Consider the following 9466-nt stretch of genomic DNA (forward strand, 5'->3'; position numbering starts at 1 on the left):
GTTTACTCCCGCAGTTCCCACTTCCTTCTTCTCTTTCTCTACGTCTCTCGCCTCGCCCAAGGCCATCACCCATTTCATTATTTTCAACATCTTGTGAGGGGGAGGAAACGAAAGTTAGAAGAAAGTCATTTCGCTGCTTCTAACAGATACAGTTTCTGTATCGGGCGGTTGACCACGTGGCCAGCCGACAAACGCACGGAGCAGGCTCTGGCTACGCCGTCACGTCCTGGATGCAGCGACGACACTCGCCCGAGTTTTCAGAGCGTTGGCAAAGTGTCGTCTTCATGTGCGATCCCAACGTTGCCTACGTGAATAGGTGACGAAGCTCGGTCCGGGCGGTAGTGCACTTACCCGAGTTGTAATGAGTGTGCACCGTTCCATCGCCGCCAAAGCTCCATGATGATCCGCTTCCTGTACTGAGCACGTCGTTGTAGGTAGGTCTCTGCAGTAAGCCGCGGCTCCAGCATGGCGATGGCTCGTTTTCCAAGCAGAAAGTGCACCGGAGTTAAAGGCTGCAATTGGTTCGGGTCATCCTCCAGGTATACGTCAGGGGTAAGCTGTCAATAACGGCATCCACTTCGCGTCGTAAGGTGGTATCCCTTTGATTCCAAGCTGCTACGCCCCAAGGTCCGCTTCAAAGCGTCTTGAGTGGTTCGATTGAAGCGCTCCCACCATCCGCACCGCCAAGGAGCTCATTCCGCTATAAATTTCCACTGTAAGCACGTGGTCGTAGCGTACTCTTGTAAAGCAGGGGCGACCACCTCGAAGCTCCGTGCTCAAAACCGAAACGTGTGGAAGTTGTCCGAGTACACCACCGCTGAAACACCTCGTCGTGCAACAAACCACGGAAAAGCGAGAATTGTAGTCTCCGTTGTCATATCGGATATAAGCGAAAAATGGAAAGCTTGTGTCACGGCGCACGAAAATATCAGTACGTATGACTTCTTTGAGTTGCCCGCTGTGCGAACGTACAGTTGAGCTCAGTAGTCTACACCAACAATTGAAAATGCTTGTGTCTCAATTAGTCGCCTTGGTGGTAATAGTGCTACCGGGGCAGAACCTGCTGTCAACTGTCGTCTTCTGCAATGTAAACATTGCGAAATAGTGGTCTTCACGGTTTTCTGTCTCTTCAACACCCAGAATATTACGCGGAGTTCATTAAGCGGGAGCCCTATGCTATTACGAAAAGGGCTGGAATGAGAAGCTTGAACAATAAGCACCGTCAATGCAGAATACGAAGAAGACGACGAAGAAGGCACGTATCGGTTCCTTTGAACAGCCGGTTTTTGGCCAATCTCCCAGCGTAGGTGTGTGCTACAGTTTCCAGGCACTTCCTTCCTTCTTTCCTTCTTTTGAACATAGTAAAAAGAGTATTGCTTTATTTGCTGGAGTAAAAATTCTCGCCCACGAGTGAAGGCGTGCTAACCGTGAGATGCTGGCTGTTGCAGCCATCTTACTAGGGGCATGATGAGCTATCGGCGTTCGGTGATTGAGAAGGAGCGTGTTCCTCGCACCCCCAACAAGTTTAACGTGGCAACCTTTGTGGGTCCGAGACTGCGCAAAGTGCTTCACTGTGTTACTAGTTTTCTTTAGTAAGCTTCAAATTCAAGGCATATTTTAGTCGATACTGAGTGACCGATACTAGTCTCTGTGGATTACTTCTTCGAAAACAACAATATTTTAATTTATAATTAACGTAGCCTTTAGACTAACAAATCAAAGCCACTTGATCCCTACGTGGGCGTTACCAGAAAATAGCATGTTTCTGAGATCTTAGGAGTGCAAAAGCTGGCTTCACTACTGCTGGCAAAGCATTGCGGGAGCTTCCACTCCAGCAATTTTTTAAAAACCTCTTTGCGTGCAACCTCCATTATTCTAATACTTCAGGCAGTTTAATAAATAACTCAATTCTTGGCGAACTCCCCACGTTGGGTGTGTGCCATGGATAATAGGTGAACAAGAACAAGACCAACAACAAGATTTCTGCTTCACTCTCTCGTTTGTTCGCTTTGGCACGGATATGCCAAAGGGAACAAAAATAGGTTTAGGTGTATGTTGGGTGGCCCGGAGGGATCAAAATTATTTTGTACCCACTCACCATTCACCCAGCAATGATGTGGTTCTCACACGTAAAACCGCTGGATATGATTGATTCAGCAGTCTAGTTTCTATATTTATTTTGTTTCTTTCTTTTTCTCGCTTATGTTGTTCTGGCTCATTTTTCGATTGTCCCTAAAGAATAAACAGTGATATTGCAGGCGGAACTACCTAACTTGCAAATGGTTTGATCTGAACACCGAAAAAAAAACGAAATTTAGAAAGAAAGAAAAATCGTCGGTTGTTCCGTCCACCACATGCGGTCTCAAACAGGATGCAAAGTTTAGGTCTGCCGTTTTCGTAAGCTGTTGAATAATACAATCACACGCATACCTTTCAGCCCTGAGTGTGTGATCGAGGGAAGAGATTCGCTAGGAAACCTATGCATGCCCAGCACTCATTTTGAACTTTCCTGACACTGCGCAGAAGATAATTTAGGCCTTCTTGCATGTGAAAAGAAAAGCCCACTCCTTACGCTGAGTTTCGGTAGTTACGCGCAGCACAACAGAGGCTGGACATTGTAAATGTTAGGTTCTGTGTAAATGAACCACAAATCAATGCTTTGATTTCGCATACTTATCCGAAAGTGGTGCGAAATACCGCTGCATTTATGAGAGAAAAGTAAGATTTTGTCTTTATTGCCTGCCCGAAGTTGGCTTTAGTACATAACATCCCGGGGTTTTTCGTGCCACAACCATGATATGAGTATGAAATACACCGTAGTTGAAGGTTCCGGAAATTTTGATAATCTGGAAATGGCGCACTTCAATCTCACGGGTCCCGAGCATTTGCATATCCATCGAAAATACGACTGCCTAAACACAATGTGGTCTTTAATTAACTCTTTCACGCAAAAAAAACTTCATTTTCTGTATGAAACAGTTTTATTGAAAAAAAATGGCGATTTCTATTTGAAAAAAAAAAAACATTATTGTTTCTCAAGAAAAAAAAGGCACTTTCAGTTCAAAAAATATGAGGTGGTCACAAGAAATGACCACCATGCATCAAGGGACTACTGGTTACTCTCGGGGAAAGGCCGCGAAGAAGTCCTTTTTTTCTCGCAGGAGCCAGATGACATTGTACATTCATTGATCTCAGTTTGGACGGCGCCTACTCTACATATTTTCCAGAACATCTGCGTTGTGAGCCTTACACGTCGGGTTTCGGTGCCAGCTTCACCGAGGACGAATTTATGTCCTCCCATAGTAGAGTACCAAGTTTTATAATTCGGTAAACATTTTTTTTCTAAACAATTAAGATATATCCAGCTTTCAAAGGCCCTTCATGCATGGTAGTCATAAACTGTATCCGCACGGTGCTCAGAGTACAATGACATCCACAGCTTCTCATTTCTGGATTTCTTAGCAGTATTAGAAACTCCAATGACAAGATGTAAATTATACAACATAATGATATCAGCAAATAAGTTGTGCACTTGCTGTGAGTACTTCATGGAAATATGTCGTGGTGGTTGACCAAAAACCATGTGCTGGACTATGTGCGTAGTCGGTATCAGAAATCACACGTTTGAGGACAGCACTGACTTCAAGGATAGGTATATATTACCCGCTTTTTAAGACTATTCCTGCATAGTGGTTAACTTAAATGACCGTCAATTTCGGCTAGACGGCGATTTGTGCTGACCGAGTATAGCGCTTCATTTGACTATTCCTACCTGATTGGGGCGGCTTTCTGCGCTCAACTAGTAGTACTGTAAATCGTTACACTTTCTCTAAACACAAGATTCGAAGTGGCCGATGTTCTCCCCGCTGGATCACTCCACCCTGATGTAGGGCACCCACTCCCGCTGTAGTAACTGTCAGGGTCAGAATGGAACGCGATACGCGCGTCTCCCTTCTTGAATGAGTGGGGCACGCTGGGCACAGCACCGGTACGCTAGCAAAACGTGGCCGCTGTATTATAGTGCCTATGCACTATAGCTGTATGGTTCGACGCGACTGGCGTTTCTTTGCGCACCTACAGTTGGCACCGTTCCAGTAAACGGGTTCCTTGGGACTTGTGGTCGAATCCAGCGCTTTTCACGGTGCAGAAAAAGTTGCTCCGTGGAGCGGATCTCGCGACGGAGCTGCTCTAGATCTCCCAATGGAACATACGGGGAGCACTCTCAATCTGCCAATAGAACAGACTTGCTCCACATGGAGCAGAAAAAGCACTGCCGGAAGTCGTCCGAATCTGCTCATAGATGACACAATTCATGTTAGCTAGTCACACAACATGCCGTCCTGCATCACGCACAAATTTTGGACAGAACATACTTTTATGTCAATGGAAATCTCTTGGATCCATCGTCTAGGCCGCCTTGAATGCTACGGCATCCGAAAGAAAGCAAAAGTGACATGTTGCAATGAAGCCAATAGGAAGTAGCGTCATGTAATTGTCGGAAGCTTCAAAATGCGCCACTTATTGTTCGACACACACACGCACACACACACACACACACACACACGCACACACACACACACGCACACACACACACTTAGTTTTGTTAAAGCTGTTCAACCACGAAATTGTCAGCGGCGCTTTCATGGCGTGTAGGCCAGATGTGGTGCTCGTTGTGGGCCCAGAATATGCTGCCTTCGGATGGAATAGATAACACACAACGAGATGCACACATACAGTGTGTTAAATACCAGTGCCACCACGAATGGTGCCTCACAATTTCTAGTGGGGGAAAAAGCAATAACGAAAGGACCACATATGAGCAACAGGTTTACAAGTGATCGCCATGTATACAAATGGCTACTGGTTAAATTGTCGCTTACCACCCCGCCGTGGTGATCTAGTGGCTAAGGTACTCGGCTGCTGACCCACAGGTCGCAGGTTCAAATCCCGGCTGCGGCGGCTGCATTTCCGATGGAGGCGGAAATGTTGTAGGCCCGTGTGCTCAGATTTGGGTGCGCGTTAAAGAACCCCAGGTGGTCAAAATTTCCGGAGCCCTCCACTACGGCGTCTCTCATAATCAAATGGTGGTTTTGGGACGTTAAACCCCACAAATCAATCAATTAAATTGTCTCATACCTCCACAACACTACACATACAGTGCCTTGAACCTTCCAATTAATTTAGTGGCAGTGTATGAATAAGAGCACTACATTATGTACCCGGTGCGACTGCTCTTGGCTAACCTCGTTTCAATGTCTTCAACCGTACTCGCTTGGCATGCGGAGAATCGAAAGCGTATGAACTCAGTTTTGCAGTCGCCAGGCGCCCGAGTACAGGAGCGTCAAGCTTCAGGTAATCCACGAAAACAGGCAGAAAAAATACATTCACCGCATAAGCCACGAGTGCAGACACACTCTGCCTTCTTTTCGTTTCAGAAGGGAGATGAAAAGAACATCCACGTTGATGTTGTATTCGCTGGTCTGGTGTGGCTGCATCAAGAAAGCGCGTTTGAAACTGTGTTGCAAAAACAAAAATTTCCGCTTATCGAAACGGCGTGAAGCGAGTATGAACGGACCGCAATGTTTCCAGCGTCGTTCTTTTAAAGAGCGTGCATTGTGAAGGGGTTTACGTCATGTCTTGCAAAAGCGCTATTTTGCTGTCGTAAAACTGTTGGCTGCGCGTCCTGTGAATCGCGTGCATTGTTTCGCTCGTTTGTGTTTACAATGCACGTAGTGCACGTATTCGTCGACGGGAAGCTGTTAGAAGTATATAGCTGGGCGTGGCTGTAAGGGTACGGCTCAATCCAGCGCTGAGCTGAGGCGCGGCCCTGGCGTGGCAAAGTGGTGGCAGCTGTAAGAAGTTTTGTAGCCACCTTAAGTGCGCGTCGTAAAAACGCTTGGGATGAGAGCCGGGACTGCGTTCCATTCAAGCCGTTCAAATTGCGTGCTTCCCAGTGTAATATATTGCTGCGACAGGCGGCAGTAATAAACGACACGCTAGTTGGTGCTGCAACAACTGAACATGCTAGCTGATGCGTGCCTTAATGGAAGCACGTTCCTGCTTTAACACGTCTTCTTCACTACGATGATAGGTCTACATCGTCTTTGTAGAATAGATTAAACATCGAGCAACTCCTTAGTAGATAGAAGTTGTATGCTCTGTTTCTCTTTTTTAGGCGAAAGCATTTAGACCTTGTCAAGAGCAAGAAAGGTACAGTCAAAGCAAATACGAGTGATGAAAAACAAAACTACATGTTTGCCCGAGGTATCAGCACGAAAAACGAGGACAGAGAAATAGGGAGACACAAGACAAGCACTGTCTTTTTCTATTTCTTTGTCGTTTTTTTCCCACTGTTTACTTCGAACAATGAATTGTTAACAACTTGCCCAGATTTCAATACTACTTAGATGCTTGCGTTATAAGAATTGGTATAACGCGAAAGTGAAACGTGCCTTCACAGAAGTAATTGGTTGTTGGTAAATTAGAGCTCTACAATGCCCATTGCTGTTTGGAGGCAATAGTACCGTTTGAAGTTGATGCGCAATCGTTGACGCCTTGTGGCACATCTCCATCTTCAGTCTGTAATGCGCGAAGGTGTCCCGCCTCACGTTGGCCTCTGTATAGCTTCCCCAAAGCACGACATTCGCTGGTCAACATCGCATGCCTTTCTTCAGGCGCTTATTGTAGCAGTTTTATTAGCCAGTGCTATTGTACTCGAAATAGTAGGCAGGGGAGAAGCACCGATGGTGCATGTGAAAGCTGCACCACTCCGACAACTCGGTAACACGAGGTGAAAGGTAAAGAAAGTAACCACGTTCAGGGCGACCCCTGAATGCTTGCGTGGCCAGCGTCTACCACTCACATCAAGATGATTTAACTGCATGGCCGCCGAATCACTCCTCACCGGCGCTCGTTAATATTGTTACGTGATTTCGTCTGACTGAAAGAGGGCATAGTGGGGCATACCCAAAAAAGGTTCGTCAGACTGATAGTGAAGAAGTGGACGTTGTCGGTGATCTGCGTTGTGGCTGCGGACTGACAACTGTTATTTTCCACGTAACAATATTATGACGCAATACTTAACCTCACCGCTCACAGATGGCGACACCACTCCACCCCGCCAACAGAGAACCCTGCACAAGAAAGAATGCGTGAGATATATAAGGTGTGTTTGTGGAGTCAGGTGGGCGAGGCTCCACAAAATTTTTGTATGTAAGGCAATAGAGAAAAAACAAAACGTCGGACGCCTAATTGGTGGCACCGGGCGTTCGTCGGTGCGTATCTATAGGTGGTTCATTTTATTCACCGTTGCGGAATATTTCTCCATAGTCTTTCTTATCATCTGTTAGTGTGCATTTTACAACGTTATATCTGTCTCAGAAATACGTCGGTTTTGTCTTGGTATACTCCGGCATATAAAACACATTAGGGTTAAAATCATGGCAATGTGACGTTGTTGCGACTCGTCAGCCTCCGTCATAGACGGACCGTCACCGCTCGTTCATTACGGGACGAAGGTGGACGGCCGAAGATGGAGGTCAAGAGCCGAAGACGAGCGTTGGGCGTGGCGTAGGCCCAAGCTCCAAGCGCCTCGTGGGTTGCGGATGCGAAGCCGCACGGCTCTTTTCCCTTTGCGCGATCAGCTAGCCAAGACTGGCGTGGCGCTACAGCGTCACCATGACGTCACAGGTAGACTAAATTTGTGCCGTTTTGGTGAAGTCGACATGACATCGCTATGACAACACATCGCGTCAACTCACATGATGGTGTGACTGCATGAAATCATTGCTTCGTAAAAAGCGGGCTGATTCAGGAGGCTCAGAAAGCATGCAATACTACACATTCCGGGTGCCGAACAAAACCAGATTAACTGCAGAATGATTTCAGGGAGGGTCGGCCGGGGGGGGGGGGCGGCAGAGCAATAACAGTAATACTATTTGGGGTTTCGCGTCCCAGAAAAACAATATAATTAGGAGAAACCCCGGAGTGCAGCCCTTCAGAAATTTTAACCACCTCTTGTTTCTTAAGGTGCACTGACATCGCACAGCCCACAAATCTGTGTCGTTTCACCCTCTTCGAAATGAGACTTCAATGGCAGACATCGAACCCGCGACCTCCAGGTCAGAAGCCAAGCCACTTCCACTTCAGCACGACGGACAGGGCCAGAACAACTGGCTGAGATGAAAAAGTGATGGTGGTTTTCACGTGCGAAGTTGGGCTTGTCACTGATGCATACCTGTTCAGGTAGACCAAAGTTTCGATGCAAGGCAAAAGATGGAACGATGCGTAGTACCCGCCTTCGTCTTTTGTCCTGCCATGCGTCAAGCTTTAGGGCTACGTGAACCAAGGCTTTGGCCACCGACTCGTCTTAGCCATTGAACTACATAAGGGACGATGCCACATGTATTCGTGGTTGAACACTTTGCGTTATTTACCGGTCCATCGCTAAATTGATGGCTTCTATAGCAGCAACTGCGATGCTCCTACGTCGAAAGGCACTCATCGTTAGTCATTAAAAACTGTTAAAGAGCGATAGCGTGTTGTAATGGGTTATAAAATAGTAAAAAAAAACAAGCCAACAAAAGGGTAAACATGCATAATAAAGAACAGGCACGGTTGCCGCATAATAAGGCAAGTACAAGCGACCATTGGCTGTTCTAGTCACCAGGAGCTAACCCCTTTCTTCGTGGATGATACGAGGCATTCAACATAATTATGCTCAACCATAAAGTTTCGACGTAATTGAAGCACTTCTGACGGAGCCTATAGAAATAGCGGTGAAGAAATAGCTTCTGAAAGAGAACCACCACCTCGACGGCCAAAATGTAACACATAACGATCCTGAAAGAGCGTATTATCTTTATTAATCGGAAGTGCACCAGGAAAAGGTCAAATACATCAAATTCGTAGAAAGCCGAGCAGGGTCCGATTTCCTCAAAAGTGCTGTTTTCCTTTTCTTTTTCGTGTTTTTCCTTCATACCATTGGCTTGATATTTCATGATGCAGATATTTTTGAGAACAAAAGAGGGATGAAAATAAATGTAGTGTAACACATAAAGAAAACTCTGAAAATATTCCCAAGTACATGACTGCATCACTATCTTTTTAATTAGAATACAACCTAGGAGTAAGGGTCCTAGCGCTCTTCTATGCTTCTTACATTGTGAGATATTCTGGCACCTTCCCAAGTCTCGTGTTCCACATGGTAGAGAAATATAATTTTGCCTTGAGGACGTAACTTTCGCGTTTGGCTGAACCGGTAAATCGTGACTTCTGCCATTTCGACGTTTCACGTGCAGGATACCCGATAACTAATCAGGACTACAGAATCAAAGAAAATGAAGAGCCGTGTGGCTCGGTAGATGTGAGATTGTTTTCCTGGCTATATCTTACCGCGTCAGCGGATTTATTCAACCGGTACCGAGATCGCTCAGAAGAGTTTATTCTATTGAAGCATGCACCCCTC

The sequence above is a fragment of the Rhipicephalus microplus genome, chromosome 9, assembly GCF_043290135.1.
Source record: "Rhipicephalus microplus isolate Deutch F79 chromosome 9, USDA_Rmic, whole genome shotgun sequence".
NCBI classification, from domain to species: domain Eukaryota; kingdom Metazoa; phylum Arthropoda; class Arachnida; order Ixodida; family Ixodidae; genus Rhipicephalus; species Rhipicephalus microplus.